Here is a 25,469-nt window from a genome sequence, read left to right on the forward strand (position 1 = left end):
ACAAATGAAGAGCTATCGACAACATGGTGAGAGGCATCTCAGCATCTCTGTTGTGATGGAAGTCACCATGATACAGGGACATAATTCCCACTGAGCAGACTTGATACCAGCAGAAGTGAATCCTTGGTTGTTGACACACTGGATGGCAACTCCCAGAGGGTTTGTCGTCCCTGCCCTATGGGCACTCAGCAGTGAGAGGGTGGCTGGGTCACAGGACCTCTTCAAGCAAACTGTTGTTTCTGCAGCCTCTTCATTCTCTTCTTGATCTTTCTCCACCACTAAGTTGAAACTTGCTAGTTCTCAGGGCAGGAATTCAAGAGGGCTGGACGAATGTGTCAGTGGAGAAAACTTTCCTGAAGCTCAGCATTAGTTGATAAAATAGTTATAGTTGGGCAAGCCATTATCAGACCTTTCAGAAGTTCCTCACACCTTTGGGGAAAGGACCTTTCATCCTTGACGTCCCCTCTGCTTCCTCACCACCTGGCTGCATGGTCTCCTCTTGTCCTCGACACGTTGCCTATCCCAAAAGAAAAAACACAGGCTCTGCCTTGTCAAACAGCCTTCGCACGGTTTCACCAAGAGACAGATTTTCTCCTGTGCGATATTAAACATCTCTTAAGAAAACACGAGAAAAGCTGAACTGCTCAGAGCAAAAGTCCAGCTTGACCAATATTCTGCCTCCAGCTGTGACCAACTGGGGATGATCAGGGAGAGATAATAATCAGCAGAACAAAACTTGCACGAACCCTTCCCTGAGAGGCACTCCCAGTTCTGGCAATCTGCAGCTGAAGGTCTTAGCGAGCCAGAGGTTGCAGCCAAGTCACAGACATGAGCAGAGTGGACACACCAGAAATAACAGCTCCAAACTTCCCTTACAATATAGCATCATTGGAGAGGAGAGCTAGCTGTTCCCAAAGGAAACAAAGACAGACTCCTCTCGACAGCCCATCATGGGGGGACTCAGGCCCTGGCCATTTGGTCTCCCCCTATATGTGCTGTGGGTCAGGGAGATGTTTGATAATCTGTGTCTAGGAGGAGGAGACACATTCACATGAGCTCCGTGCTATTGCATGTTTTGCTCGGCATTTCAGCTTACTTTGGTTTCATGTCATTCAGGTCCAATGATGGCAGAAAAAAACCTGGCCATGCTCCTGGCACAGGTTTTGCAGATTTAATGAAGATTTGCTTCTGTTGATCTGTTTATTACTGCTCATATGATTACAAAGTGCCATGGCAGAGGATTTCATCAGAACATGAGTAGCTAGTAAGTGATGTATTCACCATCAGCCATAAAGTACTGTACAGCCAACATACCACTTTTGCATAACTAGTCTCCTCTTGATCCAGAAGCATAAAAGAAAATATAACCGGTATTGCCAACACCATAACAGGCTAGAAATTGTAGCATGCAACTGTGCAAGCCCTTAGTTATTGCAGTGCCATGAGTGTCAGTACATACAACAAATCCACATTTCCCTACTATTCGCTGACCTCCTGTCCCTGCTGTGTATTTCATCAGGCAGCTACAGAGTCCATCAGCAAGAAGGTTCATCTCCATGAAAAACCTCCATGCCTGAAGACATCAGAGCCTCCTGTAGCCCTGTAGCTGTCACATGAGAGGCATGAGGAATGTCAGCACATTCATGAGTCTGTAGGCTGCACCATCTTGTTCTCAGCTCCTTGTGCTGAGTGAGCTGGAAAAAACCTATCACATGCTCTTTGTTCCCAGGGCAGACTCTTGTTTTTATTAGAACATCTTGGACAGAATCTTGTCTCAGTTACATTGATAAAAATCCGGTTATGCTACTACAGACAACTAAAGTATTTCAGACATATCTTGGTGTGGCTCAGAGCAGAGTGTGTCCCTGTACTCACAAGGGACTCGTTGGGGAAGTTGATAAACAGCATCTGGGAGCACAGGAATACACACTTTGGATAAAAAAAACTGTGCACAATATCATATGTCAAGCCATTCACATCACACATTTAACAGATGATGACAAGATTAGGCGGGCTTTTTCCAGTCCATATTTGCATTTATCTTGCTGTTGAAATGCAGTGTTTTGGCTAGGAAACTGAGACAGAAAATGATAGGGGATTCCAAGCTGAGAATAACTAGGCAGCCACATGTTCAAGCTCTGACCAGAGTCCAGCATTGGTAAAGTAAGTTCATCACTGTGACTTTAATTCATTTTTAGAGGAAGGAACAGAGACAAAGCAGCTAAAGATTTATGTAGTTTCCAGGCTGGACTGCTGGAGCTCAGAAAACTATATCATGGGTGTTGCTACCACCAGTTTTATGTTTTCCTGTGAGAAACCAGATGAAAACTGAGGAATAGACTTCAGTTCAACATAACCTGTAGTCTTCACCTAAACTTAATTGCAAGGTCAGGGTGGCTGAAACACTCAGGGATTCAGGGGCCAGCTGCAGCCCATGCAGTACTTTGGCCTGATGTCTCTGGGAGCTGTAGGAGGCAGGAACAGGGATGCCCTAAGCTGCTCTTACTGCTGCCGTATCATGCAATCCTGGCTTAGCTGAGACATGGTGACAGCCTGCTTTGCAAGACACTGCCAAAGAGATCAGTGAGACCCCAAAGGTAACTTCTAGATATAGCTAAGCTTTGCTAAGATGAGACCACACATTCAAGAGCTAAGTGCATTTTTAGGGTGCTCGGCCAGACTTGAGTTACCGTAGCCTCACGCTGCACATTCCTGAACCAGCGCAGATTCACGTTGCCCACCTAAGTTTGTTCCCAATGCTGAGAAATTTGGTTATGTTTATCCTGGTAAACTCTATCGGTTATCATCTGTCCCCCCTCAGCCAGCACAAACACCATGTCTGGCACTCTGGGTAGCTCAGCGGCATCACGCTTGGATGCAGGTTGGTCCTGCTCCAAGCCCGGCACCGTGCCGAGCTGGTGGTAATGACCACGGAACCACGGGCTGCCCCAGGTGAGATTCCTAGGGATCCCCCTCCGTGCTTTCCTGAGGGTCCCACACAAACGGTACTGAGTCTCGGCTGTGAAAGTGAAGAACTGTCATCTTGCTGAGGACACGGTACACAGAGTTTGAAATAGAACATAAAAGCATTTGAAGGCAAAAATAGTAGACTGCAAATTTAGTGTTTATTTTTCTTTTCGTGGCTGAGTGCCAGCAGATAGGGCCATGTGATTTTTTTTTTTTTAACAGATACACAGAATTATAGTATCAGAGCAGCTGGACAGGGAGTCCAGCCAGCAGTTTCTCTGGTACTGGTGCCCACATGCGACCTGGAAATCAGTCCCTCGATGACTCCAGCGAGATCTTTCCAGGAACAGTGCTGCCAGTCACAGATACAATACCAGGAAGGTTGCTTCTGGGGGAGAAAGGAAGAGAGAAGGAATTCGAAATAACAGCTGTGTTCCAGAGATGAGAAGTGAGGATTTCTGAGGCAGAGCCAAAGACGGGTCCTTGCAGAGACCGGCTCTGTGCAGGGGGGGCACCTATAGCAGCGCTTGCAGCTCCCTTGGGCTGTCCTGCTGTCCAACAGCTTCTCCTGCTGACACCAAGCTCCAGTCGAGGTGGTAACTGAAGCAACAGCTTCACAAAAGTCCTGGGTCAGTCGTGTCCAGAGCACAGAGAGGGTTGAGCCATCACTGTCCCACAGCCTTGGCCACGGTCAGGAGGTTTCTTGCCCCCGGTGACTGCTGCAGGGCGCACTGCCCCGCTCTCCACATTCCCTTAGCTAATGAATCAATGGATCCAATTATACCTCTATCCTAGCCGAACTTAGGACAAAAGGGAGATGCAGGGGACCTGGGAGCCCTGGTTGGAAGCACCATGTCTGTGACGGCAGGGGCAGACTATCCTTGGCCAAATCACTGCGGCGGCTCCCATGGGGAAGCCCGAAGAGTTGACTGATGTAGGCAGCAGGAAGATCAGTGGAGCAGATAACCTACTTCCAGCTGCCCCACTGTTTGCTCTGCTCTGCAAGTGTGTTTGCAAAGGGCTTTAGGTTTATTCTTGGCTATCGAGATGGGATGCACTACAGATTTCAAGAGGACAGAAAGTTCAAGGCCACCTAAGCATAACAACCTGTCATTTATTAAGGGCACAGCTGTTTGGTGAGCCCAGCCTAGCCCTCATCCACTTTGGCGAAAAACCAAGCCCAGACAGGGAGTGACATGGCACAGAGACATGGCAGAGATGGGTCAACTGCTGAGTGCTGGCACTGAGTGCCAAGAGTATTTTTAGTACTCGGGGCACAAGATGTTGAACAGATATTCATCATGTGCCATTCACTATTTATTTGCCACAGGCAGAGGCTCATATCTGAATGGGTGATCCAAGAAAGATGGAAATCTTTCTCAGCGAAGCCGGGTGGTAATGATGTGCAGTGTTGTGCAGTTGCTGTTGCTGAGCGAGTAGTATCTAATACAGCCCTGCGGAGTCTCTATATGGCTGATCTCTTAATGCATTCTGGAATAGCTTGGAATTTAAAAGTACAAAAGGAACTATAGAAAAGCCAGAGCTTTTTTTTTTTTTTTTAAATTCTCTGTTTTCTACTAATGTAAGTTATTTTCACCTAAAGTCTTTGTAGCTGTGTTAGCTGCGCTATTGAGTTAGTAGCATGCAAAAAGGACGTCATTGTCACATCCTCCCAATCTCAGTCAAGGTCTCTTCCTCTATCAGTGTGAAGTTTCTCATTTGTAACTTATGAGATCTGTGATTCGTTTTTAGCCCCAAGTTATGCCCTTGCTATTCAAAACGTTATTTAAATTTTACGTTATGCCATAAATCAGTAATATCAGAGACAACAAATTTAAACTCTGAGGTTATAAGCAAGTTATTCTGCATTAAAAATGTGAATAACAACAGAAAAAGAGTTTGACGGACCTGGCAGGAACTACAACTGAAGGTTAGGAAAAGGTCCACATCCATCACTGGGTTAGTGATCTTTTGTTTCTGCCCTGGCTGATTGGAAACCTTTAGCCTTTCCAAATAAGCTATGTAGCTACCCAATGAGTCAACAACATCTAATCTGGGAAAAACAGTCAAAAGTTAAGTAACATTAATTGCCTCTTTCTATGACATGTGGTGAACAGAGCAAAGTTCACCAGCGTGTGGTGGGAATTATCCCGAAGCGACTGTGAAAGGACCCTGTGTGTGCCTGCGCTCACACACACCTTCCCAAGAGAGTCCCTTTTGTCACTGCTGATTTATATCTCCCCTTTGGCAGGGTTGGGAAATGCACGATGCTTTGTGAATCAGTCCTGCAAACAGGACTCTGTCTGTGCCTCTCAGACACTTCTCAGTCAACCTTTACCACTGCTCCAGAGTCACAAGTCCTTGTACAGCAAGGAAAGCAAGGATCAGGATGGGCTGAATTTTCAGAGGAAACTTCCTCCAGTGTGGTCTGTTAAACTGAGGAGACCGGTGGAAACTATTGTCAAGTTTAGAAACCAGCCAAGACTTGCAGAGCAATCCTGTGTTTGTCACGGGATGGAAGACCTAATAGGTGTATTTCATCTCTTGACATCAAGCGTTCAGGTACCACAAGCATAATTTTGTTTCCCCCATGTTTTTTTTTTACCTGATCTCAGCCCATTTGATGCATATAGGGAGGAAACTGTGTGATGAACACTCTCCTGTAACCAGCTCCCAGTGCTTCTCCACATCCTCCCTTCACCTACCGGCGGCCCCACATGGATCCAAGCAGGAACGACAATTGTCCTCAAACTTGTCCTGAGAGCTGTAGCCCTCTTTTCTGCTAAAGTTCAATCCTTCTCAAGAGGCTGGAGAAAATTCAAGAACAACAGAAACTCCGTGTGCTGGGCTGCCTTTGTTTATTACCAGTGGTGTTCCTGTCCTTCCCCAGAGCTCAGAATTTCACAATAGCAAGTTTTGTCAAGAGGTCATCTCTTGTCCTGATCCCATGGCACACTTTGCTCGCCAGGGCTCAGCAGTATGGCCAACACTGCAGGGGACATGGAGAAAGGAATGGCAAGTGGAGGGCAGCCACAAAAGGCACCATCAGAGCTGGAATACACCAAACCACCCCTCCCAAATGTGCAGTGGGTTCTTAGAGAGGTGATTTAAGAGATAAAGATGGCACTGATCACAGGACTAAATGAATCGGACAAAGGAATGCATCTTCCAGGTAGGTCAATAAAGATAAAATAATGATTTGAAGGTGTTTAGCTCTTTGCTCAGCTTCAAGAGAAGGAGAGTTCAAGGCAAACACACTCAATCAGCGTTTGAGGTCTTTCCATTGCTGTTTTATGGAACTGAAGATCTCTGTTCAAGAAATGGAGGATTCCTGTGGTGAAGGCTAAGTGGAAATTTAACTGTGTATTATAGACATTAACACAATTTCTGCTTTGAAAACAACTCTGACAAGACCAGATGCTCAGGCAGAACCAGCTCAGGAGCTGGTGTATTGCCAGGTGAATGACGGCTTCAGACCTCGTGTGTTTGATTCAGGTTTGAACAGCTCAGGAAATCCCATTTCCATTCTTCTTACGAGCTTGTTCCATAGCCCCATGCAACTCACAGTTAGGAACTATTTCCTGACATTCAGCTTACACTTTCCTTCAATTAGTCATTCTATTTTCCTTAACTATACTACTAATTTTATCCTAATTGCTTTCCTTTTCTTGTTGGTGTGTACACCCTTGTGTTCGCAGACGGTTACAGTGTCCTATTAGTCACTGGTTGATTTGTACCACTTCCATTTTCCTTCATATGTCAACAGCTTGAGGCTTTCCATTTACTGTGCTTCTCTGGCTTTCCCCTCACTGGATAAAACAAGCACGTCTCCCAGCACAGAGCAGTCAGACCACCTCAGAAGGGAGATGGGCAAAAAGCACTAACGTCTCTGGTCTGAGCTTAAGGAGATTCTGCGTCTCACATCAGCTGACAACTTCGATGTTGTTTCACTCATGGTGCTGCTCTCTGTGTTGGCAAGGGATGTGAGACACACTGCAATCTCCCTTTCAGCTAACGAAGCTGGGTGTGGTATTTACTCATTAAATACTTTTGGATAGAGGGACAAAAGCTCCAAAGCTTTAACATAGTCAGATGACTTGGGTCATCATCAGCTTTTCCTTGGGCTCTGAGGCCTCATGTTCTTGTTCTGCTGCACCCGTTTTAACTTGGATGACGACAGGGTGAGGAGGTTGTGAATACTCTGTGGTCTTAAAGTAATGACTATTAGGAGCAACACACATAGAGGTGATCCTGCACCACAGTTGAAAGTGGACCACAAATCCTTTCAAGGCCTCTAACAGCTCAATTTACCCAGAAATTGCAAATTATCTCCTAGGGAGTCCCCTCTGAACCAGGGTAAAGCTGGGCATGGGTAATAAATACACGCTAGTGACCCAGCCCAGCAGTGACTGCACCCCATCAACACTGAAGGACATCCATGGTTTGACATCCTCGGGCACTTGGTACGTTTGTAGGAATCTTCTGGTTCTGGCTGCAAATGCTTTGTTCACAGGGACCTGAAAAGTTTGCCTCCTGCCTGTCATTACACCAAATATTTGACATACTGAAGTCAATCCTGGAAGACAGAGCACACCACCTTAAAGTCCCCGGGCCATAGCCTGTAAAGGACCCATTGGCTGCAGGACTTTCATCAGTTTGATCACGGCTGTGGGGAAAAAATGTTAACATTTCAGCTGACAGGGAGAACAAAGCCTGATGTTGCCTGCAGTGCACACTCACTGGGTGCTGCTGTTCCTGGGATTGTGAAAGACAAAGGCCACGGCCTGAAACAATGAAAACCCCTCCTAGATAGGTGAGATGCACCTTTAACCAAGCTGAAAATGATCCAAAGCTCAGTGAGTACGACATGTCCAGGAGCAAACAAACACAGACAGGGAGAACACACGGGTGGAGGAAGAAAGGAGCTGTCTCATAAATCGCCACTGCATCTTCAGCTCGTTGGCATTAGGAAAACAGAAAGCAGACTTCTCATCCCTCTAGCCTTTCTTTAAACAGCCCAGCTGAAAAAAGCAGATCTCTAGTTCAAGTTGGTTCTTTGGACAGCCTGCTGTTGAAAGGAAATATTGGGCAAACACCCACAAAAGAGCTGAAGAAGGCTCCCAGGGCAGGCAGATAAATTCCTGCTCCAGCACCTTCAGCACTGGTCTGTCCCACTGTCAACACAGGCTCAGCGACACCCAGAACTTGCACTTCCCAGCCTGAGGTGCTCTCCCACACCCTCAGATAAAGACAGCACAAGTGCCCCTAAGGCCATTTCCATGCCCTGCGTTCAGTAGAAAATAAGAGCAATTGGTCTGGCCGATGCAAACCAGGAATGGTCCCAAGTGGCAGGAGGTTGGCAATGCAGCTGTGATTCACCTCAGCTGGACAATTTTGCTTTCAGCAACGAGCGCAGTGTTACAGCAAGGAAATCAGGTGTGATTGTCTCTGAAGGGATGGTGAAGCTGTCTGGCTGACTCACTCCCAGATGGTTCTCACTGGTACCATTCACAGAAACAGCTCCCTGACGCCCCAGAGTCAGCTGCTGGAGCTGATCTCAGCTAATCCCTAAATCCAGCTACACCCAGATACCGATGCACAGTGTTTTGCCATGTGGTTGCACCGTTGACTGGTTTCTGCTAAGCTGGATTTAGCTTGGCGAGCCCTTGGTCTTGCTTTTAAGACATTCCATGTGTGAGGACTTCATAACATGAGCAATGTCACTCAGGACGCTGGCAAAGAACTTTCTTGTCCCTGCTGTGGGAGTTTGCATTGGTGCATTAATATGAACCCAAGCCCACACCGGGCACCAGACACATGCAGCCTCTCCTGAGGGAACACTAGGAGCCCAAACACACTTTTGGAGCTGGCTTTTAACCCTGGGACGTTCCTGAGCCTTTGGCTGATGAGGTGCCAGGGCTCCGGAGGAGGGAGGTTTGTCACACAGGCAAGACCCCTTGTTTTAGAGAAGCAGCAGAAGGTGGGTAGGGGCTGCCACAGCCAGTGTTTTTCCAGGGAGGGTTGTTTCCAATGCTTTCTGCATCACCTCTTGCACACACTCCACTTTGTTTTGCACAGTGTTTTCCCTTGATCCCATAATAATCTACTTTTAAATTCCAGTACAATTTAAAGACGTGTGTCCTTGACCCGTTTTCCCAGGGTACAAATAAATACCCTCCCACACTCAGGACCAGAGGCAATGAGGGGCTGGTGTGTCGCAGGGACCAGCGTGGCCGGGCTGCTGCCAGCTGTGGGCTGATCGCAGAGGCAGCACATCTTGCTGCTCTGAGCATCACGTCTTCTTCCTTCTCCATGAAGAGACCTAATAACTGGGGTAAAGATAAACAAATTGGGTCACAGAAACCTGAATATTTAGGTAAGATCTATACAGCCTTTTCTCTGAAGAAGATGGTGCCCTTAGTACTTCAGGACTGCTCACCTGCTTTTCTTCTTGCAAGTCCCGTGGGATCTCTTCTTTCCCCCCTTGTTTGCTAAGCAAGGTGTGCAAATGCAGCCACACCGTGCAAAAAAGCACACATTCCAATTAAGAAAATTTTCTATATTCACTCCACTCCACCCAGATCTGTACCATGGGTGAAGCTGAAGAATAGAGGTGTGAAAGAGAGGTAGCAAGTACAACGGCAAATAAATCCCCTGACTGTTGCTCATACTGTATTTTACTCATTTTGATTTTATTTAAAAAAAAAACAATCTAAGTGTGTGAAAGAGGGAGTGTTTCCATCAGAGAAGCTCTGCTCATAGTGTTTTCACATCTACTCACACCTCTGACTCATGAGCTCTGGAGGCATTAGCTGTGCTGATTTAAGCAGGTACCACCTCCCCTGGAGAACTTGCCGGCGCGAACACATCGAGGTGACATTTAAGCCTACTCAGCTAAAAGTGGCAGAGCTGCGGGTCGGAGATCCCAGCCCCACTTACACATCCCCCCGCTCTGGGGCGACAAGTTGGCCAGGGCTGGTCGGAGGAGCCCGCAGCCTCGGCTGCGTTCAGGCTGGGCTGGTTGGGCTTTCCCGGCTCAGCCGCCCCCGGGAGTGTCCGCGGCAGTAGTTGGAGAGCTGATGGATGGTGCCCAGAGCAGGGCGAGCACACCGGTCCTGACAGCCCCTCCGCGGGCTGTGCCAATCCCACGCTGCTGTTCGAGGAGCTGCGGCACTGAAGGATATTTTGGTTTTAGTGTTTAACTTTTTCTTTTTCATGTGCTTATTTAAACTGCCTCAAGCACAATCTTCAGACTGAACAGTTTTCAATTTACAGGAGGAGAGAGCAGTGCCCAGAAATAAATAATTAGGAATAGCTGGCGTGCAATACCCATGTAAGGCTCTTGGGACAAGGGATGATATTTCAGAGACAATAAGGAGCTTAGCACCTCCTTGGCAATCGGAGGGGTGAAAACAGGATGGAAAAACCATCTGGATTTGTCGTTTTAACACACTTTGTACCAGTCTTTGGCCAACAGGTCCTGCCTTCCCGGGGCCAAATGAGGATAAACCTGACTAACCAGACTGTACAACCTTTGCTGATTCTGCTAAGAAGTTTATCCTGCAGTCATCCCAGCCAGGCCAACAGGGGACTCACTCCGCTCCCATGAACCCAATTTTTTTCAGCTGCGCACGTGCAGCTCAGCACAGAGTGGCACAGGCTCTGGCCAGGGGCATGCAGACGGGTGATGGCCACCCCTGTGCTGACACAGCACCACATGTGAGATAATGCCGAGCAAATGCGACTTGGCACGTGGGCTGAGCTCACTGCCCAGGCGTTTCTGTGGCTTCCCCGGCTGGTCGCCACAGTCAAGACTGAGATCCTGGCTGTGGGCACCTGTGCTGGCGGGACTGTGTGCTCAGTTGGTACCCGGCCGCCCATCAACCCCACTTGCATGAGCACACGTTTGAGAGTGCAGCCAGACACCTGCAAACATCCATCTACCTTCCTATTAGCCTGGTTTACACCAGCTTAAAGTTAGGAACAATTCAAGCTGAAATCAAGGTTTGAAGGCTACGGGCTCTGATTCATGGGTTCTGACGATTCCCACCGCAGAGAGCAGGGGGGAGCCCAGCGGCCGGGGGGCAGAGCCCGCCCCACGCTGCCCGAGCTGCCGTGGTCCCTGCACTGGCGGGCATAGGGTCGAGCTGCAGTTAATACCCAGGTGATGAATCACAGCTGGAAGAGGAGGCTTGCTGTTCCTTCTGCAGCCCCAGACCAAACCGGGGTGGACAGACAGCTGGGAACAGCCACATCTTTCATTGCTGCCACATGCGCAGCCCAAACTGGTGATTCAAAAACCTCCCGGCGTGTGGGCAAGTCACTGCAGCTCAACAAGGTGCTGCGCATCAGCTGGGCTGCGGTAACCTGCTGCGGAAGCACAAGCAGCACATCGCATGGCCATGGCAAAAATCATCGGCTTCAGACTCTGTGAAAGCCATGCTTTGCTTCTTCACTGGTTGATTTAAATGTTGCAGGCAGCAATTCCTGAATGCCACTCTGCAAGCACATTCTGAGAAAATTAATAATTTATGCTACCATTAATCAACTTTTGAGATCACTGCATGTTTCCATGTTTTCTACTATTGAGACCCCTGGGAACGCTGTCAGCCTAAGAACGGCAGCAGCTTAATTTTATTCATTTATTAACATTAGTCAGACTTTCTTGTGTGGGTTTTTTTTTTTCACTATTCAACCAATTCTGGACTCCTAATTTCTCTCCCAACAAATCTATTCTGTAACTGCACCTTTTCAGCTGTTATCATCCAAACTATCTTTCTCTGCTTTCAGCTCCAGTGAAACTGCAGAATGGCTTGGAGGCACCATTTTCTGAGATGTATCGGCAGTCTGGGAGCTTGCAGCCCAGAATTTTAATGTATTTGGGGGCTGATGCACTAAGTGCTCACATCTAGGTGACTTCATCCCTTTCTGAAAAGTGATGTGGAAAACAAAGTTTCACATAGGTCAGCTTTTAAAGTAGACTCACGCCCCTAAGAGATCTTGATGCATTTGGAAACTCACCCCCTGTGAGTCTTTCCCCTCCCTACAGACTCCAGCTTTTCAGGTGCTTGCTTTGCAGCACCGACACGAGTTTTCAGCAGGGCAAGATAATGCAGTTTTTCCCCCTCTTAATCCCCAGATCTGGCTCCCAGCCACGAGGAATATGGCAACAAACGGCACTGGGTGTAGCGTGGAGCTTTGAAGTCCAGAGTCCCAACGACTTTGTTTTTGCAAAAGGCGCGTTTCCTTTTGTGCGGTTCGTGGGTTGCACAGTGCCCTCCGCCTCGCAGGCTGCACACCCTCCCCGCGGATACGGTGGATCCCAGGACTCCTCTTTAGCACAGCCAACGCACTCAAACACAGCCTGCTGGCATTTTATATCTTTTGGATGCTGCCATTCCCAGTCAAATCTTTGTCGGCTGTAGCAGCGTCTAGGTGGACTCAGGGTTAGATGCCTCGTTTCTCCCCCAGGCTCCCTCTTCCTTGGCTCTTGCTCTTCCACCTTTCACCGCCTCTGTTAGCAATTTGCAGGCTCCTGCTGTCACTCTCTGGGTTCTTATCAGCTCCTCGGGGTGCAGCCATGGTCCTGGGGTGCCACACGGGCTGGAAAAGCACCATGTGCATTTACAGTGCTAGTTTTGAGGACTGAAAGTCCTGGCAGAATTATGGAGCACAGCCTATATATAAACATTTTATGTCTGTCTGGCAGCAAGGGAAGCCTCCTAAAGTGGGAATTCCTCTATCTTATTAAGAGGGTTCCTGAGAGCTCCACTTCCTCTCTGTTCATATAGACTCAGCCTTTCATTCTCCCATGAAGTGGGATACTAAACAGTGCCATCTGTTCTCATGCCAGAAGCCAAAATGCTCCTCTTTGCATCTTCCTGTTATTTTATAGCCAGGCTGCTGTACAAACTCTGGGAACATTAGGCTCCAGGGAGGAGTTTATGTCAATCTAAGGTACTTTGCAAACAAATTATCAGGATGTATTTCCCCCGCTTCACCTTCCTGCAGTTTTGGGGATGTATGCATGTCTGAGGCCTTAAAAAGAATCTCTCCTCTTTGACAACCCTTTTCTTAGTGCTCCAGTGAAACAAATCATGCTGGTGTTGGTTGGAATTTGCAGGAGGCAGAGCTCTCCCCAAATACTTCTGATTGCCCCTGCCTGTTTTGCTTTAAAACAAGTCTCTTGCCCTCTCCTTTTCCTGGGCAGGGTCTATAAATAGCCTTGAATATCTGGCTCCTAGAGTGAAGTCCATATCTCGAGGAAGGTGTATACAGTTACTGTGTTCAACTTGGCCTCTTAAATTAGCTCAGCCATGAGAAGGTACAAAAGAACAACAGAAGACAGAAGTTATGTGACTGTTGATGTTTATTCCTGGGGAAATAGGAAGGAGGGGTGTTTCATAAGATGTTCGTGTTCTTTAATGCTGGTGGAAATGATGCTTTGACATCAGTGAGTGGCAGATGAATGAGTCATAGCTACAGCAACACAAACCAGCCCTATCCAGGGCACGCACAGGCCTCCCCACCCCTGGTCAGTGCCCCCCAGCCCCAAGATCAGCCCCATGTTATTCCACGTGGCACTGGCACTGGACTCACAGCCCTACACGAAGAGTCACCGCATCTTTCCAGATCTCACCATTTCCCAAATCCACACCAACCTGGCATAAAATGCCTTGCCTTTTTCCTTGCGTGGCTAATGGATTTCATCAAAACGAAGAGGCAGTGATAAGCAGGAAGACATCAGGCAGCTCCCTTCTCTGGGTCGTTTTCCAGCAAGCATCTCTCTTCCCATGTGGCATCAGCCCCTTGTCTAAGCAACCCAAGCCTGATCCTCCCAGCAGCTGGTTCCCAGCAGAACACGTTTGCTCTCTCAGTGGAGCAGGGAAAGAGTGAGCACCGTGAGCTAAGGGCCACCAAGGGCCACCTAGATTGCTCACATATCTAATCTCCAAGAAACAGCAGGGCGTTTGCTTTAGGAGAGCATATTTTGGTAGATAAGGGCTCCCTACTGTGTTACAGGGCATCTTCCAAAGCCCATTAGAGTCAACGGAAAAGCTCCCGCTGGCTCTGGTAGACTTAGTAGGAGGCCTTATTAGAAGGGATTTCACGCTGAATCCTTAAAGTTTTGCGTATGTGTCTGACTCTCCAAGCAAGCTCAAGTCGTTCCGAGTACACTGTGTCTCACAGTCTTAAATCATGCACCTTTGTTTATCTGGGACAGAAAAAAATTGAAAGCTGAAGATTAGCCTATAATATGAACCCACGTGTCTAAAACAAACCCAGGAAGGAGCAGTAAGTGGATTAGCCCGATGAAACAGCTTTGACACTGAGTGTCCAAATACCAGCACAGTATTTCCAAACCGAAATCCCTCGCTTGTTCTTCCACTGGCTACTGATGAACCATGCATTAACCGTAAGCGCCGGTTAAATTAGTCGGTTATGCACTTTATGGTCCCATCACTCTCTCCTGAAAGTTTCAGCTGCAACAGTGAATTAAATTCCTCAAAAACTGTTAAGAATTTAGCAAAAGCGTTGGAAGCGGACTGCTAGTTCCAGAATCTTCCTGAAGAACCAAATCCCTGCTGACTCTTATAGATCCATCACGGATGTCACCAGAGTGCATTCAGACCATAATCTAACTTCTAATTACCGAAGCCTGGTTTACTTGACTCCAGAGCTTGGGCACATGGATTTGGTGTAAATGCATTTGTTTCCTGCATAATCCATGAATAATCACCTGGATTTGAGTGGGTTTTGGACTGGCACAAATAACTTGAAACCACACACACACTAAGTGGATGGCAGTTGCAAACTGACCTGCTGCTTTTGTGAAATCTTCTGCAAACAAGCGAGACATTGGCCGGGCAGCAGCTGAGGCTGCATACAGGACAGTGGGAAAAGAGAAGCAAGCACAGCACACAAAATATTGCAGAATATTTTTGCATGCTCTCCCACAAGCAGTAACACGAGCTTATTCTTCCCTTTATAGGACTCACTGCAGGCGTCTGCTGGAAACCTGGCATGGGTTTGTGGCCCATGCCCCCAGCACCAACGTGCAGCCCTCAGCTGCAGGGTGACCCAGGAGCCTTCTCCTCTCTTCACATGTTTGACAGCTATTGTTATTATTATTTTCTACTTGCACTACAATAATACCCAGGGGCCTCAGACAATATCAGGGTCTTGGACTCGTTCAGGGGTGTCAAACTAATTTTCACCGGGGCCCACACCAGCCTCGTGGTTGCCTTCAGAGGGCCAAATGTAATTTTAGGGCTGTATAAATGTAGCTACTCCTACATTCAGTGCCAGGATGCTTTTGTTCCCTGTTCACAAAGTGCTGGGTGGAGTCCCGGGACTTGGAGCCATCTGTGCTTGCTCAGAACTCACAAACGAGGGCATGTCCTTGGCTACTGACTGCATAAACAGCCCTTTGGCATGGGACTTCTCCTGCAGTTGGGTATTCTATGTTGTGTGCTCTAGAACACCCTCCAAAGCTTTGGGCTACTACAAGCAGGGATGTAGAGGATATAAATGGCCAAATATCCTCAGCTGCTGGAAATCTGTTTCCATCATGATCTGGCCATGACTCAAAGTGGTGGCTGTGGGCTCTGAAAACTACTGGAGGCAGGTGGCACTCTGTTCCCCTGGGCTCTACACCACCATCGACCTCTCCAGGCTCCCACCGCCTCTAGATTTCATTTTTAAGCTCCTGTTATGGCACAGCATCCTCTGCCCATCCCCTGCTTAGTCACCGGACAAGAGGCAGGTCGCTGGCAGGTCCCACCTGGGACACCTCCACAGCAATTCCTGTTTTGCAGAGGCTGGAGGACGGAGCTGAGAACATCCCAGACGTCAGCGGGGCCGGCTGGCACTGCCACTGCGCCGCGGGAGGAAGGGGAACGGACACCGTGAATCACTACAAAGGACAAGGCGGCACTTTTGGCAAAAAGAATGCAATGGAAACTTAATTTTCAAAACATTTGGGCCATACAGCTGTGGCTTTAATTAAGGGACGCAGGGACAAATTGGGTGCCTTAAAGAAAAGTCAATTAATGCTCACTAAAAGGCAATGTTATCTTAAAGACCCTTGGGTAATTACTTTGTTTATTCACTATAAAAGAATAACAAATGGCCTATCTAGCCACTGCCAGCTTAGGATCCTGCAGCTTTCTGCAGCCAGTAGCTCGCTCATTTTCAGAATATCCTCATGGAGAAGCTAATATTACTGTTTCCCCTTTTTCAGATGAGAACAGTGAAGCAAAAAGAGGGGAAATGACTTGCTTGGTATTATCAAAGAGCCCTGTCCTGGCTCCCTTGGTCCTGGGCCAAGGATAAGTGTCCTGAAATGCCCACGGTGGTGGGCTTAGCAGAGGGACGAAGGTCAAGACTTGCAATCAGGAAAACTTATTTCACTTTTTTTTTACCATAAAAGCCATGCTTCTAAAAAAACGCTCAACATTTAACGAGCCAGACACAACATGCCAAAATCTGAGGAAAAACGCTGTGCTTCAGAGTGTTAATTTGATGTACCTGAGCAAAGGCGAAGGGTTTCCTGCCTGGGCATCCATGTCTGTGGGACCCTCCTTCAGTCTGTACTGGTGGAGCTGAGCAAGGCACAGGGCTCTGCGCATAGCTCGGACTTGTGCCTATGAATTTAGGAAGGGGAGAAGGTGTTGGCTGTTTCCACACCTCTCTGACAGAGGTCATTAGGTTACAGGAAAACCCTGAAGAACGTCCAAAGAATGGATGCAGTGCCTGCACCCTTCACATGGCTTTTCCCCGTCCGCAGAACAGGATCATGCTCCACTCCTGGAGAGTGACAGCACCAGGGCCTTTGCTCCGTTGTTCTCTTTTTTCATCTCTTCATTATCCTGGTTTTCCCACTGAAGTCTCGTTTTCCAGCTCCTTGAAATCCTCATGACACCTTCATCTCCTACATATGGAGGATGGTGGGAAAGGTTGGCTCTTCCTGTTTGTGAGCAAAGAAAATCCCTTCCTGGCCAACTCCTGTTCCACCTCCTGGTCAATGCAATTAACATTCATAATTGTTTTTCCAGGCAGAAATGTAAAGAAAATATCTTTCCTAGTGCTGAAGACAAGAAAGGCAGGATACAGAATACGAAATAGTGTTTGGAACTGCTCCATTGATTGAGACACAAATTGTCTGTCTCTATGTATATCACCATGTACAGGGTCAGTTTGTACCACTGTTCATCGGCTTTTCCCCTGATTCTATTCATGCTGCAGAAACAAATAAATTAGCAGCTGCCTCTTCTTCCAGCAACAGAGCTGGGAAAACAGAGATGGTGTTGCAGCCTGTTCTGGCAGCCCCATTGGACAATAGACCTGGCAAAACAGCTCCCGCTTTCCACTCTGAGCCTAGAAAAAAGGTCCTCATGAAGAAATTTTGCAAGTGGTTGCTTTCTCTTGGTCCTTGCTGAGCAACCACAGGAGCCATCACGAGCTTGCCATCTAGTTCTTTGCTCTTGCAAAACACCGGAGATGTAGGAGAGATACACAAGCCTAAATGTGGCTGGGGTGGAGAACACGCGGACCCCGTGCAAAATCCTCCTGCAGAGCTTTGCCAAACCACCCCAGCCCTGGACTCCTGCCCCCAGACTCTCATCTCTGCCTGTGCTCTGGTCCCCATGAACATCCCTCAACCCAGATCTCTCCCAAGTTGCTCACCAGGACCCTGCCACCCCTTTGTACCTGCTGGCTGTGAGCACCTGCAACTCCCCTGTGAGCAAAACTTCCACATTTGAAATACACAAAGATGCCACTGTCTCAATATGAACCCTCAAACCGCTGGCATTTGTACATTTTTAAATACAAGGTTGTATGATTGCCAAAGAATTAAAGAAATCAGTCAGGCTGCCTTCATAAAGGCATTGTTGATGAAGAAACTCTGATTCTCAATTACTTGGGAAAATATTGGATATATGGAAAGTTATCTGTAAATGCTAATGCTAGAGCTAAATGCTGCCATGTATAGTTAATTGCCTGGGAATATTTACACCCATAGTTGATTGCAGGCATAAAATTAGAACCTATTTATTTTTTGTAAGAAGACTAATGGTGTCCATAAATTTCAAGTTCCAAAGCTGAAAAGGTAGAAAATATACAGATAGACAAATCCTCCCAGTGACAGGAAAACAGGCGGGCGAACTGGTTTTACAGACTGGCATTCTGCTGTGATCACTGGTGATGTCATTTTCTAGCAGGCTGGCCACCAGTAACCAGAAGCACTGAAATGCCAAGAGTAATTAAAAATCTGATTCCCTCCAGTGTCCCAGATTACACTTGCTGGGACATGTTTCTTGCCATGTGAATGTCTCACCAAGTTGAGCTAAAGCCAGAAGTGTATGAGGTTTGCTGGCTGCATCAATTCCAAGAAGTGCTTATGCTAAACATTTTGTATTAGCTAGAACATTAAAGTTTTTAAATGTATAAAGATTGCTCTAATACCCAAGAACTGACCGGGGAGAGGTTTGGGTTTATTTGAGCATCAGATTTTTGGCTTAAAAAATTCTTAGGTGAGTTCTTTAGTGTCGCCTGCTTTATATCTGATTGATGCTTAGCACACTGGCTCCCAGTTCTGCCCAGGATCTCCCAAACACCTTTAACACACGTAACAGTGCGTGTGGAGCATTAAACCTCGAGTTCCCACTGCAAACCACTGCACTTGTCTACATGATACCCTGCAAAAGTGTGATGTTTTCTGTCTCTTACTGTGCCATAGTTTTTTTGTGCCTCCTCACAAAATCCCCTCAGCCATCCTCCAAACAGCAGGGAATACCTTAAATAACATCATCACCTACAGTAAAACAAGCTGGATATCAGGGCTGAGGGACAAGTGTTCAAAAGCCTCCCGGTGCTGTGGTCTTTCAGGCCATAGCATCAGAGAGAATATAATTGATGTTTGCATGGGGACAAGTCACAGGCACATGCTTTCAAATGGTTTTGAAGCCTCAGTGATTAGTATCGGATTATAGAATATCTCTCCGGGGAGCCTGTGCTGCGTATCTCCATCGAGCACAAAGGGGCTTGAATTGAGTGCAGAGGGGAGGCATTAATTACTGATTTACACCCTGTTTCCCCCGGGGACAGCCTGATTGCCACATGCCTGGGAGTTGGGACAAAAGGATGGGGAGAAAGCCTGGCTGGCTGGAGCGCGGCCACCGCTCCGTGGGACGGCGGTGTGGCCGCAGCGGTGCCTTCTGCTGCCGGTGACAGTCACCTGCGCCGCGTGGGCAGGACTCGTCACCGACCCTGCTGCTCTTCATGGGGTGTCCTCTCTTGACAAAAACTGTTAAGCCAACTTGCCACCTGCCCTTTTGTTTCCGGATCCCTCTGCAAACAGCGAAAACACCCTTAGGAAACCTTTAAGACACCGAGGGGATGCTGGTGTCACTAATAATTTTGCTGCTTAGGGTAACACACCCATGGGATGCAGCTGAGGCTTACACGAGATATTGTAGAGCATTAAGTGGTTCCCCAAAACAACCATAATTCAAGGCTTAACCAGCGGCTTTCCCAGGCATTCTCCATCAATCAGACATCCAACATTCAGGTGTATAATATTTTATAGCTGCCTGAAACATGCAATAAAATTCTCTGACTGGAGCTGCTCCTCACTGGTGAGAGGGTTTCCAAGGCCACTTCAGGTGGCAGCAGGAGGAACAAGGTGTGGATGCTTGGCAGCCTCCCCACCCTCTGCAGCAGTCATGGACTATGAATGTTTTTTTTTAAAATATAATTTTGTGGGTGAAGAAAAGGTAGTCCTGGCAAGTAATTCCGGTTGAGACTACACTGTAGAATGGTGATATCACTCATGTGATAATATCTCAGCAGGATATGCACTGGGAAGAGCCTGCAGCACAGTGCTTCTTGCTCAGTTTTACACTTGCTTTAATTACCTTAGGAATATCCGTAGTATTTTGCTATGTCTTTCTCTACTTAACTGAGCAGCCCTTGCTGTGTAATTTTTCCTCTTGCAGTTAATGGCAGAACACAGTCACATCACGACTTCAGCCTGTCTTCTAAGTGCTGAGTAGGCAGCTCTCTGGCTGCAATGGAAGGGAGATCGGGGTGAACCCAGGCCTGCGTTTCTCACCTCTGACACTATCACGTAGGGATGCATTCCTCAAATTTTAATGTATAGACCATGCATTCCATCTGAGCCCACCAGGGCAACCTCACTGGTCAATACAAGTTCCTCTCTCCTGCCAGTGCCGGGGTGTGCACCACACATCCCACATCTCAGCTGTCTCTGTGTGTCTCCATCATCCCTTCATGGCTGCTGTGAAGACGGGACCTCCAGGCATCGCTTACACCCTGAGCACAAGCGCTTGCCCTGACTCAGGACCTGGTGGCCTGGCCAAGGGTGACCCATGTCAGCATGGCCTGACTTGCTGGGCAGAAGGAGGTGTCAGCTCCATCCATCCTGCTCCAAAACCTCTATTTTTTCTGCTGCTCCCCTTCACAAATTCCTTTTCAGCCACAGTTTCCAAAGTAAGGCAAACAGACCTTGCGCTGGGATGTCTTCCAACGCAAAGACGAGGCATGTTGCTTTTCTTGAACTGGTTTGTTTAAGATATAGAAGCCAGTTCCACAGTGGGACCGAGCCCAGCTAGGCAAGCAGGCCAGGCTCCCTTCCTGTAATAAATCATGGGCTGACTTGGAAGACTGTTTGTGATGTACTGTTGCAAAAAACCAGTAACCCAGGGACACACTTTTCTTTCCCAGCACCTTCACCCAGCAGCACCCTGCGCCTTGAAGCGATGGCCGCTCCACAAACCTACAGGTGCTCATCGAGGATCCCCTGTTGCATCCAGGCAGGCACAACAATAGCACCCAGTCCCTGGTGCTTCAGCGTCTTAAATAAAAGACCTTCTACCTAAAACAGAAAGTGGAGGTACTGCCGTATGTACAAAGTGCTCCTGTGCTGTCCATCACGTGGAGGATTGCTCCCAGTTTCACTGCAGCTCCTGGGGTGCCAGGGGAGCGACTATTCCCAGAAGCAAAGGGGTTAGATAAACTCATGCACACCCCATGCTAAAGGAAGGTGCAAAAGTTTATTCTCCTCCAGTGCAAGACTGCACCACACAGAAGCTTACGGTACAGACCTGGACAGCAAAAATATGGCCGTAATACTGTGAGATGCAATACACAGGGAAGAGATGTGTTTGTCTTGGCTGTTCTCAGATGAAATATGCCTTAAATATCACCCAGCTGACCACACTGAAGTATCTAAAAGGTCCTGGCCTTTCCTATTTTCAAATCTCTTTCCTCTCACAGGTGAATGCCTCCAAACTGCCATGTCATCCACTCGGGTCTCTGGATGTGCAATGTTCTGGGAAAAGATACTTTTAGCATCATTTTCAAGAGATGATGGAAACTTTCTGTCATTTGCACAAAGATGAAATGATTCTGGCCAACATCCACACACTTCTGGTTTCTTTTGAACTGTATTCTCATCACCAGCCCCTATAGCTTTAGTATCTGCCCCATCAAAATGATCAGCAGTGAGGGAGAACATTTCACTGTCCATGGTTAGAAACCGAAAGTGCAAGAGAAGTGTCAGTGGTCTGCTGAGAAAGTACAACACAGAATGTGGGAAGACAGAAATGTCCTTGAAGGTCAATGCTCAAGAAGCAGGAAGGATGCACACTCCCTACATGCCCCTTCTAAAAAGAGGATGCAGATGATGGGGTTGGGGAGAAGCTCTGCCACGGTCGAGAGAAACTGGACAATATTACTGGGTAACAGACACCCCGAGCCCTATAACAAATGTGTCAGATACGTACAATGTCATGCAAGAAGTTTTGCCACCCTGAACATGGTGGCATTTGTTCTTTTTACTTTCTGTTTATTTAGAAAGGTTTGGCTTTAGAAGTCCATTTAAGATAGGCTTATTGAGAAATTACTCTGGAGTATTTATTCACACTGATAACACAGAGCATTTGGCTTCAAGCCTAGCAACACACTAGTTGTGAATTTATTCAGTGATAATCTTTGTCAGCCTGTGGTATACACAGCAATAAACCTCCACCGTGAATAGATTAATAACTGGAGTGACAGTGAGGCATTAGATCAACCTCAAAAAGCTGTTTATTGCATGTATCCTATCCAGAACCTCCAGAAAAGGAGAGCTGAGTTGGGAACCCGGGATCGGAAGCTCCTGATGTTCCGGTAGCACCCTGTGGTGGGCTCGGTGCCGCGCCGCGCCGGGCTCAGCCGGCAGCTGCTGCCCTGCAGCCATCCCTGGCAGCGAGTGGGAGCAGATCCTTGCAGCCGCACATAGCGAAATATTTCTCCTCTCTTCAAACACGGTGTGCACCTGACGGGGACCCTGAGGCTCTAACAAATGCCCAGGTACGGCCCCTGCAAACAGGCAGCGATTCCTGCCGCGGTTTGCAGGCAGCTTGGGGGATGTGGTGCAAGGTGGGACCAGAGGAAAGCGGCCAGAGCCGCGGGGTTTGCAGGAGGCAGGTTGGGCTGAGACAGGAGGGAGCTCTGCCAGCCCCAGCCAGGCCGGGCAGCTCTGCAGCCAGCAGCTCATCATGTCTTTTTTGTTTGGTTGATTGGGTTTTGTTTGGTTTTCATTTGTTTGTTTGGTTTTGGTTTGGTTTGTTTATTTGATTTGGTTTGGTGGTAGGGTTTTTGTTTGTTATGGTTTGTTTTTTTCCTTGTTGCTTTTGGGGTTTTTTATGGACTGTATATCTCACTTTTCTGAACTTGGCATCCAGGTGACTGAAGGGTTTAGGAACTTCCTCAGAGCCGCTGAGAAAGGCAAGCCTGCTGCCAGCAGAGCTCCTATCGCAGCAGCATCACCGCCAATTAGGGATGATTCGGATTGCCGCTAGCAAAACCGCGATGGTTGTTCATTTCTTTTGGCTATCTAAGATCTGGAGGTTCCTATTTTTAATTTTCCTCCTTTCTCCTAACTGCTGAGTGTGTCTGAGCTGTAGAAAACGGTATTTCTGTCTGAAGACTGGTTACTTGATACAAAAGCCAACATTCTAGCTTCATCACAGCAGCACCATCTCTTGTGAGGCCGGCGGGGTAACCGTGAGCACCCAGACTTCTCCGTGCAGCAAAACCACCCCGAAGGACCAGCAGCTCCTGTTGCCCAAGAGCCAGAACAGCAGCAGCTCCTTTTTTTGCTTTACAAATACCTGAGACTGCGAAGATGCATTTCTGTGAGTGTTCTTCAGCCTGGCTGTTGGCCCTAGCTCAGTTCCTTGAGCCTTGGCATTGGTTATGGACAAATAACCAGCATCTTTATGGGCAGGACATGTTGCTCATCCTGAAGCTGCTCTGGAGCTCGTGCTGGACCAGGACTAGGAGTGTCCTCTCCTGTCTAAAACAGGACACTTTGTCCTAGGGAATCAAATACATGCTGCTGCTTCTGATCAAGCAAATTAGAAGTCCTATTATGTTAATGGCACCTTTTCATTTTTTTTTTTCCACCAGAATGCCAAGAACTTAGAGAACAATTATCTGGGGCCAGGATGTTTTCATTTCCTAAGCGGAATGTCTATGCTAATGACTTGCAACTTGTCAACAGGAACCGAATTCCTGTGGCGTACAAAGGGAGAAACCATGGCATTTTGGCACTTCTCACCCAGCTCAAATCAACCACCTCTCAGAATAATACTGTGGGAGAAAGACTGGTAGAATAAAGTAGTTGGAAAAAAAAAGAATTTATTCCCCATTTCCTTTTGCCTCCAGCCACAGTGTACAGAACCGCAACGCTTGTACAAATTCTTTCGAGAAGAGGCTCATCCTTCCATGCACACAAGGTTCTGGGGTCTCGGTTCAGATGGATCAGTAATTAGGCCTTTTTAATGTCATATATTTATGATGGGCATCTTCAGACTTCTTCGTTATTTGAAAACGGTTACAGTGGAAGAAGATATATTGCCCCCTATTTCTTTTATTTAATCCATTTTTAATTTTTAGAACAAAATATAATATCATTAAATACAATAGGAACATGATAATGTTCAAAAAGCACCTTCTGCCAATAACATGTACAATGACATAACAGTGCAGTAATGCATTGGTGGATCACATTTGCTGAGAGAATAATGTGAATTTTGGCATGTTCTCACCAGATAATTTTTCCCTAAAAAATTTGTTCAGGTTGTAGCCAACTTAATTTGTCATCCAAGGTGTGGTGAAATGGAGACTGCAACTTTTGTGTCCGATAATGTCAGCACAAATGTTTCATTATTCTGTCTACTTTTGTTAATGTTGACAACAGCTGCCATCAATAAGGCAATATTTGCTGACCATTAGCATCCAGGTGCTCTCTGAGATAACACAGTTCATCTTCATATATACACTGGAAAATAGCTGGGCTATTTCCAGATACTGGCAGATGCTAATTTTTTTTAAATACCATGTGCTATATATAAAATACCAAACAATTTATGGATAATATAAGGCCTCAAATAACTTGCACCATACATATATATATTAATTCTACCCAGTGTTCACATCAAAATGTCACTATCTGCCAATTTAGCGATGCAAGGTTGGACAAGACTACGTCCAGAAGTCCTTTCAAACCTGAGTTATTCCATCTTTCCAACCAACTCAGAGCAGAGAGACAAGCAAACTAGAAGTTAGGCGATTATTGTGTGCAAAGGACTCACTTATTGCATTAACTCATTATAATTAAAACATCACTCGGCATTATAGGTCAGATAAGCTGGTGAGATGGCTTTTCTCTCAGTTTTCCTAAAAGCTCCAAAGAGGACCAAGACTTCCCTGCCTTCAGTCAAGTGTTTCTTCCACCTCTGTGCTGCCACCTCTGTTGCTGCTTTGATTGTGACTATTAACTGATGGAAAACACTCTTAATGTGGTGGCATTTTTCATTTTCCTGGTATTTAATGAGATAGAACAGTGAGAGCAGAGGAAGAACTAGCTCCCTATTTAGTCGATATCCAGTGCAACAAAAGAAAAGTAAAAATAAAGTTGCTTTGGCACCAGCTTATCCTTCCTTACTTGCCCAAACAAAAGTACTTGAGAGACGATACCTGCTATGCAAGTGAGCACCTTCACCTGTTAGAAATTTAAAAATTTCTATTAAGTTGTGAGAAATGTCAGCTTCAGAATATTTTTATTGAAATAACAGGGACAATTTGTGCTCATGGTATTCTCATCGCTGGCCACTGGCTTGTGACCAGGACAAATTCAGTCCATCCTTTTCATTCCAACAATAAAACATAAATCTAACAGCAGTATTTACGCTTGAGGGCCATTAGTATGCCTGGAGCATTTTGCACAGGGAAAGCATGAATTATCTTTCCACAGCAAAGCTATCGCATGAATTAATGTTCCTTCTTCATTTCCCTCATGCAGCAATTTCACACTTGAGGGATAAAGCTTCTCGGTGCCAGGCACCTTCCCCCACTCCGGAGCTGAGCGGGCTTCTGATTTATGGCAAATCAGTGCCCCAGTAAAGCTGACAATTGATGGTAAATGGACC

At 47.0% G+C, this 25,469-nt stretch overlaps 1 protein-coding gene across 2 annotated transcripts in view; it reads left to right on the forward strand.

The window, feature by feature from the left end:
- Nucleotides 1–25,469, forward strand: part of STK10 (serine/threonine kinase 10) — a 500,646-nt gene that overhangs the window by 333,641 nt on the left and 141,536 nt on the right. Inside the window, exon 1 of one of the 2 annotated variants that reach the window (XM_065644282.1) lies at nt 2,138–2,141. The exons of the other annotated variant lie outside the window; for it this stretch is intronic. The gene's annotated coding sequence lies outside the window, so the exon portion shown is untranslated. Of the gene's footprint in view, nt 1–2,137; nt 2,142–25,469 lie in introns of those variants that run through there. 2 annotated transcript variants of the gene reach the window in all.

This window comes from Caloenas nicobarica, chromosome 13 (assembly GCF_036013445.1).
Source record: "Caloenas nicobarica isolate bCalNic1 chromosome 13, bCalNic1.hap1, whole genome shotgun sequence".
Classification (NCBI taxonomy): domain Eukaryota; kingdom Metazoa; phylum Chordata; class Aves; order Columbiformes; family Columbidae; genus Caloenas; species Caloenas nicobarica.